This window comes from Simochromis diagramma, unplaced genomic scaffold (genome assembly GCF_900408965.1).
Source record: "Simochromis diagramma unplaced genomic scaffold, fSimDia1.1 OVJJ01000596.1, whole genome shotgun sequence".
NCBI lineage: Eukaryota > Metazoa > Chordata > Actinopteri > Cichliformes > Cichlidae > Simochromis > Simochromis diagramma.
This window is the reverse complement of record NW_024387245.1, coordinates 18822659-18833199: the sequence shown is the minus strand read 5'-3', so window position 1 is coordinate 18833199 and position 10541 is coordinate 18822659. Positions and strand designations below refer to the sequence as shown.

The 10541-nt window shown below is 37.7% G+C and overlaps 1 long non-coding RNA gene across 1 annotated transcript; it reads left to right on the top strand.

Moving 5' to 3' along the window:
- The first annotated feature begins 6925 nt into the window (after nucleotides 1–6925).
- On the top strand, nucleotides 6926–9503 carry LOC120714621. Its single transcript, XR_005691447.1, has 3 exons — nucleotides 6926–7025; nucleotides 7797–7857; nucleotides 8342–9503. It is a non-coding gene; the product is annotated as an uncharacterized LOC120714621 (long non-coding RNA).
- Nucleotides 9504–10541: the final 1038 nt, after the last annotated feature.

The following is a 10541-nucleotide window of genomic DNA, read 5'->3' as shown; positions in this document are numbered from 1 at the left end:
AGAATTAAAATTAAATGTTAACATTTGCATTAGAAATGATCACCTGTAACTAATGGTCCCTGTGTGCAACACATCAGGTCCTTCACTTTGCTTTTATTCTCATTTTTGAATATTGTAATATCAAAGGAGTTCAGTCCTGGGGGATTTTCGCAATAACTCCTGTCATGCTTATTTTTAAAATCCTCACTATAATATGTTATGACTCATAACAAAAATTCCTCCTCTACCGGATGCTTATATTAAAGTGATAAAATTGTGGTTGCAATGAGCTGTAACACCAATGTAGAAAATCAACTGAGCACATGTAAATGAAAGAAAAACGCATTGATTTATTATAAAAAAAACAAAAAACAAAGTCTTTCATGGTTATATCTAATGCTGAATAAAGAATAAATATAAACATTGCACTTTTAATCAAAGTCTATTTATACCAGTTTTATAAAATGCTATGAGTATCCTGCTCTCCTTGTGTGTGCGCTACACAATTCAGCAGTAGCTACACTTGAAATAATGCGCGAAGTCAGGATGTAGCGTCCAACTACTTTTAATTAGTACGTATTTCCTTATGGAGTAAAACTGAAATACAAATGACATAACTTGAGGTTACTCTATTCCGTAACCCCCATTCTCTGATAACATGAGTGAGGTGTCTCACTATGGGGTACAGTGTACATTTTAGGACATAGTCGGGTCTCAAGAAAAAAGTTGTCAGGTATCAGACAAAAAAATGTCAGGTCTCAGTTCTCAAGAAAAAAGTTGTCAGGTATCAGACAAAAAATTGTCAGGTCTCAGTTCTCAAGAAAAAAGTTGTCAGGTATCAGACAAAAAATTGTCAGGTCTCAGTTCTCAAAAAAAAAAAGTTGTCAGGTATCAGACAAAAAAATGTCAGGTCTCAGTTCTCAAAAAAAAAAGTTGTCAGGTATCAGAACACAAGGTACCAGAGAGAAAATCTTCCTGCAGGTGGCGGTGTTGTCATGTCCCACCCGAATTGAGTTCCAAATACGTCATCAACGTGAGAGCGTAAGGTCATTGACCTCACCGGAGTTTTACCGCGGTTCAGGCTCCTAACGACACAAGGTAAGTTTAACTTTTGTTCATATTTTTGCCACAGTTGTGTTATATTAAGTTGCGGTTATGTTGTGAAAGTTACATATCAGAGAAGGAAAGCTAGTTTTGTACGAAACCAAAATCAGTACTATTTTTGTCTGGCTAATTCATTCTAGCTAGCGACAGTGGTGAAATGTGATTTTTTTGATTTTTATTCGGAGATGTTTCTGTTTTATTAGGAGACTGTCTCACCCCAACATCGTCAGACTCATGGCAGTTGCCCGCACTGAGTCCTGCTTTTTGTTGGCAGCTGAATACATTCATGGCGCAACCCTGCAGCAAGTGCTTCACACAGACAGCTGCTACTCTAATAGTCTGTGTTGTTGAAGGATTCAGCACTTCTTATGTTTTTTTTTAATCCATTTTTAGACAGCGATGAGATCGGCTACACACTCCACAAAAGCCCAGAGTTACTGTTAATATCAAAAATATAATGCTGTCCTTTGAGATTTTAACATTTAAGACTGTGAGTGTAATGGATCTAAAACTGTTTAAATCTCTTCAGCCTGGTAACATGGAAACTTTAAAAACAGCAGCAGAAGGTTTCAGTAGTGTAGTCTAATTTGTTCTTTTTATTTAATAATAATCCATATTATGTATAACAGCTACAGTCACCCTGGAGAGAAACTAGTGTGGGAGACCATCAGGACCAAGCTGGGTTTCCTGGGTCCAGAGGTTTGGAGAAACTTCTTCCCTTTCTTTCATCACAGCTGTCCTGTGCCAGAAGTTCTGTTGACCCACTGAAAGAGGCATCATTTAAGAAACACCAGGAAGACTGAAGCTCATCGCATTGATCAAGCAGGACTCATGATCTTCACCAGCAGCTCCCTCACAGGGAAATCTTCAGCACTCCTCCGTAGGCCAGCCCCAGGAGATGGATAAACCCAGCATTTCATGAACACTGTGATGGAGACCTTTGGTTTGTGTAATGTTATAAATACTCGGATACTCCCCAGAGGCTCCGGACTTTTACATAAAGATATTATATTCAGTCCTGTAGAAAGTTATATATTTAAAAAGATATGATCCTCTCTGGTTACTCTGGTATGAATAACTCTGAATCACTTTATGGTAAATAACACACTATCTGCAAAAAACTGTGACCTTTGACCTTCATCAGGTTTTATTTAATTGTATTAGAAAAACTCAAACGTGCTCTTTATACAGCTGAGTACATCAAGTGTTTAAAACGGAAGCTGTGCAGGTCTGAGATAAAAACTGAGGTCCTGTTAATGCTGATATATAGTGACACAGTTACATGGGTGATTAATCCTTTTGTTTTTTTGTCTTTAACTTTATCAATAAAACAGCTGCAGCTTTCACTACAGCACATGTGGTACTTTAACCTTTGTATTGTTTTCATCAGTTCATTTTGCAGTTAACATGTGAACTTGTTGGATGATCTGTCTGCTGTCACTGGGTGGTGCTGAGGTCTGAATTTGAGGGCAGCTCCTGTAATCAAAGAGAACAGAACCATCAAATTCAAATATAAATTTTATCCCTCAAAATTGAAATAAAGCTGATTCTTCTGTCCTCACACACTCAGGATCTGAAGTTGTTCTCTTACATTTTTTTCAGTATTACAGTACACTACAGTACTTTAATCCATAGTTCCTGATTAATGAGGAGCTACAAGGTACAAGCTTTTTTTTTTTTAAGTTATTGTCTTTACAGATGTGGCAAGAGACTGAAAACATGCTGTTGCTTGCACATATTTAATATTCAGCTCTGCACAGGAGCTGAAGCAGGATGCAGCCTGTTGCTTTTACAGTATAATACTTGTAATAAAAGTACAGTAACAGTAATTAGTGACTGAGTAGCCCGGAGCGTTTCTCTTGATTTCTTTAGTCGGTGTAAATTCATTCACCTGCACAGATTAGCTAAACGAACCCTGACAGCCGAGTCCTCATCTTAGCTAGCTAGGTCTCAGGATCGAGCTAAGGACGGTAGTTACGGATTAGCTGACAAACACGTTTAACTTACCGAAAAAGTGCAGCGTGGCCTCGGGTCCTTCTGTCGGGTAGTCCAGTTTACTGAAGAACACCTCAGGCTGTCAGGTTAAAAACACTCGGTCGTGTTTTCGTAGCGTAAACGCTGGCCCTCCTCTCAGAGCCTACGCTCTATCTGCTATTCCCGAACAGAGATACGCAAGTTTCTCCGTGACTGCAGCTGCCAGTCAAAGCTGTTATGATGACGTTTCACCCCAATTTAACATCACCGTGGTAGGAATTAGAATCAAACTTATGGGAGAAGAGACCCCTTGAACATCAATCAGCGTGATGAGAACTATTGATAACAAAAGAAAGAATCTTTGGAAAAAAAATTATCTGAGGAGAATAAATTTATTTTAGTCTGACCCCAGTCCCATCCGCTAACATGGAGGAGGCGGGGTTTATGACGTATACTGCAGCCAGACACCAGGGGGCGATAGAGACGTTTTGGCTTCATTTTTGGGGAGCTGTCGTGTCGTCCATCTTTTATACAGTCATTGGGTGGGACATGACAACACCGCCACCTGCAGGAAGATCTTCTCTCTGTCTGGTACATTGTGTTCTGATACCTGACAACTTTTTTCTTGAAAACTGAGACCTGACAAATTTTTGTCTGATACCTGACAACTTTTTTTTTTGAGAACTGAGACCTGACAATTTTTTGTCTGATACCTGACAACTTTTTTCTTGAGAACTGACGATGTCCTAAAATGTACACCGTAATGGGGAACGCTCTCTCAGCGTTGTCCTCAGAAGCCTCTATGGCATTATCCCAGCCACCATTGGCTGGCAGTCGTGACACTTACGTCAGGGAGGGGCCACCCTCCTCCCTATAAAAGGGTGTGACGCAGCGTCACCCGTCATTCAAGATAAGCTCACCTCTTCCTCGCTTCGTGCAAGGAGGGTGATCTGGTGAGACACCTCACTCATGTTACCAGAGAACGGGGGTTACGGTCTAGAGTAACCTTAAGTTCTCTTTCAAACATTCGTTTCAGTGTCTCACTATGGGGATATGCAGACTCCCGTAGTGCCAGATAAGCCCATCTGAACAACTGACTGCCAACTTAGGAGGTCTCGTGGGGACCCGCACCTAACACAGTGTGGGCTAGAGATGGTGCAGTGACATCCACCCTGTAAAACCTTGCAAAGATCAAAGGTGAAGCCCAGCTTGCCGCTGCACATATCTCTTCTATAGAGATATAGATATAAAAATGCTATATAATTTATAGCACAGTGGCATGGTGGTTAGCACTGTTGCCCCACAGCAAGAAAGTCCTGAGTTCGATTCCACCATCGGGCTGTGTGGAGTTTGCATGTTCAGGATTCACATTTATTTCCTATGTCGGTCACTTTTGACTGGGAACACCACAGAAGTAACAAGGTTGATATAAAACAGTCAACAGTCAATGAAAGGGATGATTATCACTTTTATATGTTCAAGTGCAGAATGTGCAGTGTGGAGAATGTCATAAGGCCTTGAGGCAATCAGATGTAAAACACAATATTTATGAGTGTTTTAAGTTGTAAATTGGTCAGATTTGACCCGAACAAGACAGGAAGGCTAGTATTTCTTAATTTCTAGTTCTTGGGTTTTTTTTCCCCTGTGCCCCTCATGTTTAGTGTAGGTTTAGTTCTGTCTTCATGTTTATTTTCTTATTCCCCAAGTCACTCCTGTCCTTGTGCTCTGTGTCTGTGCCTGTCGTGTGTGTTTTCCTGTTTTATTTTGATAGTCCTGTCCTGTGTTCAGTGTTTTGGCTGTCTTGTTACATCTGATTAGTCCTCGCTGTGTTTCCACCCATTCCCCATCCTCTTGTTATCCTGCCTGTGAATTTTAGTCCTCAGTCTTCCCCTGCTCGTTGTCTCGTCGTACCCTCACCGTGCTCTGTGTTTTCCTCTGTGTGCCTTGAACAGTCCTAGTTTTCCCAGTTTAGTGCCATGTTTCTAGTTTCTCCTTGTCTGAATTTTGGTTAGCGCTCTTATTTTTGGATTGTTTTGCTACAGCAATACAGCTGCCTCCCTTAGTTAATTATTCTGTCTGTAAGTCCTGCGTTTGGGTCCTTCATTGTGTCGACCCCAGCACAACATGACAGTTTAACTATTACTAACTTCTGAATTTAGTATTATCCGTTATCTTAGCTATGACAGCAACAATACATAAATTAAAAAATTAAAAAAAGAAAATTCCATGGCTGTGTCCATGTTTTAGAAAATGATGGCAGAGATGGCAGTAACACATCTCAAAAAACACCATCTTTTGTTGTTGGCATCCAGTTTAGTATTGTTATTCTGCCCCTCGGTTGTTGCTTTGTTGGGTTTCTTTGGCTGGCGCATTTCTCAGGTTTCCCAATAGTGCGCAGTATTACCCTTTCAGTTTGTGGCTTCTTCTTTGGTTATTTGGTGTGCACTACACTGCCCCCTTTGGTGATGTGTTGTAAGCAGCAGGCAAAGTTCACGCAGGCAGTGGGAGAAAATGCATGGAGCAGAGAACAAGCTGCAAAACTTTAAGCCCAGTGTACATTGTTGGGGAGTTTGTTGAGCCATAATCTGTAAGTAAGCAATGTCTAGCTTCATTTTCTGTAAGATTTGTTACTTTCATGTTACTTAAAAGGTTATTTGAACGTATAAGGAAAGATGTTAATGATGAATGTAAAGCATAAGGAAAGCTATGTTGCTAACTTCTGTTTTGTTTACAAAATATGTTGATACTGATGCTTACGTATTATTTTACTGTATGTTCACAGTCTTACAAATTAAAAGAGGAAAAAACGGTCTTCAGTTAAAGACACAAAGACAAAGCGATGTGTCCTGTCGTTCCTGGAACCATCTCCTCTGATGTTAAGCTCGCTGCATAGGGTGAATAGCCATACATTCACCTGAGGGCAGCAGAATTGTCTTGCTGCAATATTCAAGGCTTTCCTTGAAAAATAAGCTATCTAGATGAGATACGATGTTGTTATAAAACCTGTATGTACCTTTCAGGACGATGCTGAAAATGTCTTTTTTTTTCTAATTGTTGAACCTCTTCCCATCTTTACTTGTGAGAAACTGCCTCTTTCAGGTGCTATTTTATACACAATCATGTTAATGGACTATTGCCAATTAATTAGCTACTTACTGTTCTTCCAACTGTTTCTTTATAGTACCTGTTACTTTTCTGACTTTAGTTGATGCTGTCCTACTCCTTTTTAGATGTGTTAATGCAATTAAATTCTAATATTTTTGATGAAATAGCAAATTTTCTCAATTTAAATACTATTTATCCCTCATGTTGTTAATAAAATATTGATACTTTTTGGAACTGGTATTGTATATGAACATGGATACAGCCATTGCAAGATGATGCAGGTTTAGTGTGGAATAAAAGCACCACATTTAGAAATATATTTGTGCAAAAAAAACAAAAAAGCAAAGCAAAAAAAGCCCACTGAGTTTAAAAAGTCAGTGTTGTATTTTGCAGTTACTTGTTTGTATTTTTACTCAACTGATATGATGCCTACAGGTCAGTGAATAAGTTTGCAAAACTTTTCAACATATAACTCGTAATGATGGCAGAGATGGACCTCCTAGTGGTTTTAAAGTTACACTGAAAAAAGTCTAACATGCAGTCATTCATTCAATCTAATAAGTGCCATTCAAAACAGAATAAAATCATTGATTTAATTGTGAAACCCTTTCTTTTTGCATTTTAAAATACCACTTTTGATTTGGATGAAACTAAATATCTGTACAAAGGACACAACGCAAAGTTTTTGATTTCTCTCAAAACATATATTTCTTTTCATGTTGAACAGATAATATCTTTAATTTGAGTCAAAGTGATCTGCACTTGAACACGCCCACCAGAAATAGACCGGGACCCATTTTTATTCTGCATGGCTGCTGGAAACATCGTGTCACATCTTTGATTAATTTCATCTGAAAATAAACGTAAGTAAAGCCAAGTGTGTTACAAAAGTAATTTGTATTGCCAAAATTGCAGAAAATAACCCCATTTAAGCTGGGTCGACAGCCACCCCTAATTTTTGCATGATTGTAGCTGCTAGCTATAAGCTAGCTAGCTATCCGGCACGACGTTAGAACTGGTTACCAGAAACCGACCATCACAGTCGGGAATGAAAGTTAGGCAAAAAGCCGTTTTTTACCAGTATACTAACTAGCTAGCGTTACCACGATGCATCGGTGGTGGATACAGCTAGCTAGCATAAGTTCATAACATTCATAGTATAACTCTGTGCTCCGCTTCGTTTGAATTTTTCTGGTGAGCTCGCGGTTTCTAGACACAAGCTTGTGTTTGTGCGCGCACGTTTGTCTCTGTCTCTCTTCATATAAATATCTGTGTGTTATGTGTGTGTACACCGAGCGCAAAAGATAATTATTAATGTGCATGATTTAGAGACAGAAATAACACGCCAGCATATAAGATCAATGACATAAGACTAATTCCTTCAATTGACTTTCAGGCGCGGCTCGGAAAAATGTGCATTTTCTGAAGAAATTTTAGTTTTAACAGCAAAAAATTGACCCTATGCCAAACTTATTCGCTAATGGCTGGTCTGTAGACTGTTTGGTAAACCTCAATCAAATTATAGTACTAGCTTTTTATAAGGATGTGTATGTCATGTTACGTATTTCTTGGTTTTTCTATGTTATGTGTTTTATAGAGAAGTAACATTATTCTTTTTTTCTGTATGCTTTCAGAACCACAGATCGCTCCATCCATTCCATGGCTGAAGCATACATTTGCATTTAATCTGAACAGGTATCATTTTGCATTTACACTGCACATCCTTTTTAAACATTTCATAATAATCTAGACTCTCCCTCATTATCCTCTCATTCACCTTGCTGATGTGTTGAGGACTTGATAAAAGAATACATGGTATGTCCATATCTGTTCTGTTTCTACATGAGATGCAGTCTCTTGATGTAAATTTGACAACTCTGCTATTAAATGCAGTGATTAATGTAGGACAGCAACGATTAATCAACTCATCAAGTTAATATCTTAGGGTTCTGTATTGTTTTCTTTTTTTTCTTGGGCTTTGTGGAACATTTATGAAAATGTTCCACCATTGATTTAATTTAATGATTATGCAATTCACAATCTGATTAGTCAAATAATTGTTCTAATAGTCTGTGACCAAACAACTATCAAAATAGTAGTTTATTATGGTCAAAGATTTATCAGGTGTGCCAGACTTCAGTTCTTCACTTGTACATTTTGTTCCATATTTTACCTCAAGATATCCCAGAAAGATGAAGCTGAGGAAGAGCTGCAGAGTACCACCATGGCACTCTTCGTCTTCAGGGACAACTCAAGCTTCCTACATCAGTCTCGAGACATCGGGATAATCATTGATGGTGTGGAAGTCCTGAATGAGTTGCCTTCTGTGGCAGCTGAAGTGGCAATGGTCTTTGGACTCTGTTATGCTCTTAATATGGAATATCCACGAGGATTCAGGTTCACCTTTGAGGCTCTTCAAAAGATTATGATGGAGCTTGACTTTAACAAGATGACCTCTAAGATTCGCAAACTTAATTGTGAACTTAACACTGCACAGTAGTGTGTTTGCATGCATGTGTGGATGTGTATGTGCACATGCATGTGCATGTGTGCTTGGTTATTTTGCTTGGTTGGCCTGCAGTGGTATTCTACATTCAAAAATTATAAGAACACCCATTTGAAAGGGAGATTTAAGTTGATTTCATTGATACATGTGTAGATTTTATTTTTTTTACATTGTACAGGCACAGTGCACATATAAACATTTTTGAGTACTTGCAAATTGGTTTAAAAAGAGTTTTTATAATGGTTTTATGCCAGTTTTAGACAGGTTGCAGGTTTTATACTGGTTTTCAAAAGATTGCAGGTTTTATACTGGTTTTCAAAAGGTTGCAGGTTTTATAAAACAAACATTTCTCTAATCATTGCTGCCGTAGCACTAAATCTGTATATTACTAACCCTCTCTATTGATTATAGTTAAAATGGTTTGGAACAATAAATAATTTTGAAATAATTGGTTGGCCAACTGTCTTGTTTTTTATAGGAAATGCAGAGCATTTTTGAACTGAAATAAAATGAAATGTAAAAAATATAGTTTGAATATATGTAAATCAATTACCTGGCTTCAACACAAACATATTAGTTCATGTTAATTTGGTTCGATGTGAATACATTAGGTTGGTTAAATTTCAATATATTAGCTTGGTTCAATAATTAAAATATGGTTCTATGTAAAAAAAATCAATTTGGATCAATGCAAAATTTAAAGTTTCAGTCAAGTCTAGTAATATTGTTTATATCAACATAAAAGTATCAGGTCATATCAAGTGACTCAATTTGGATTCTATGAAGCCAAATATTTTGGATGTGACAATTGGACATCATTTTTTTACATTTGAATAGGGTTATTCTTTTTACAGTGTATATGTAGCTTAATAATATTTCACATATGTCTAGATTAAGAAAAATGTTTTACAAAACTGGCAAATAAGTACTTGCTAATTACTTCCATTGTGCCTTCCTCTTTCCGTAGCACACTGGGACCTGAAGGGATAAGGAGGGGATTGTGCAGGCATGAGTGGAAAGCTGAAAAGTGACTCTGGCCAAAGTTTGGACAGAAAGCACCCTGTAAATAAATGTTCACTAATCTGCAACACTGTCTGTATTGGATCCTTAAATCAAAGCATTCTTTGCAAAATAGCTTCTTCTTTGATCAATATTACTATACAAATCCTGACCTGACAAGTTACTCAGTGTACAAGAATAAGTGTGGAAATGATTATCAAAGATCAGGGAACAATCCATAATAGATGTTCATAAAAAATAATTAAAATGTGTTGATGTCCTCTCTTTTTAAAAATAGTAGAAGTGACATTTTGTGTTTGTGGAAGCCTTGCTCAAATCCAATTTTTTACTTTGACTTTTTCCCCCTTTTTCTATGGCTCAGTAGAACATGTTGAAGTGAGCACTTTAGAAATATATATTTCAACTTTGAGACCTCCACACATTGTAAGCTTGGTTTGATTTTCTTACAATACCTACCACCATTTCTCTTGGCTTGCCACATAACCACCTCATTTTTTGCCTTCAGTTATCTTTCTCCTGTCTGCCTTTCTCCATTTATAACTTGAGTTTCCAACCTGTTTGAATCAACTAAGCAAGGTTTCAGGCAATGAAAAGAACCAGCCTTGTCAAAGGATCCCTCTCACTCTCCTCTGTGACACCATGGGTAGTGCACTGTGCATTTTAAGCTAGCTGCTTTTCCTTAACACCCTCACTGGGGTCAGCCTTTATTTTTGTATTATAATGAATACAAATACAGCTTATAGTAAACAATTTAACGATATGAAAAAAAAAAAAAAAAACCCCAACCTAAACAACAAAAACAAAAAATAATTCACAACATATACAAGTAGGAGTCAACAGTTTTGAAATAACT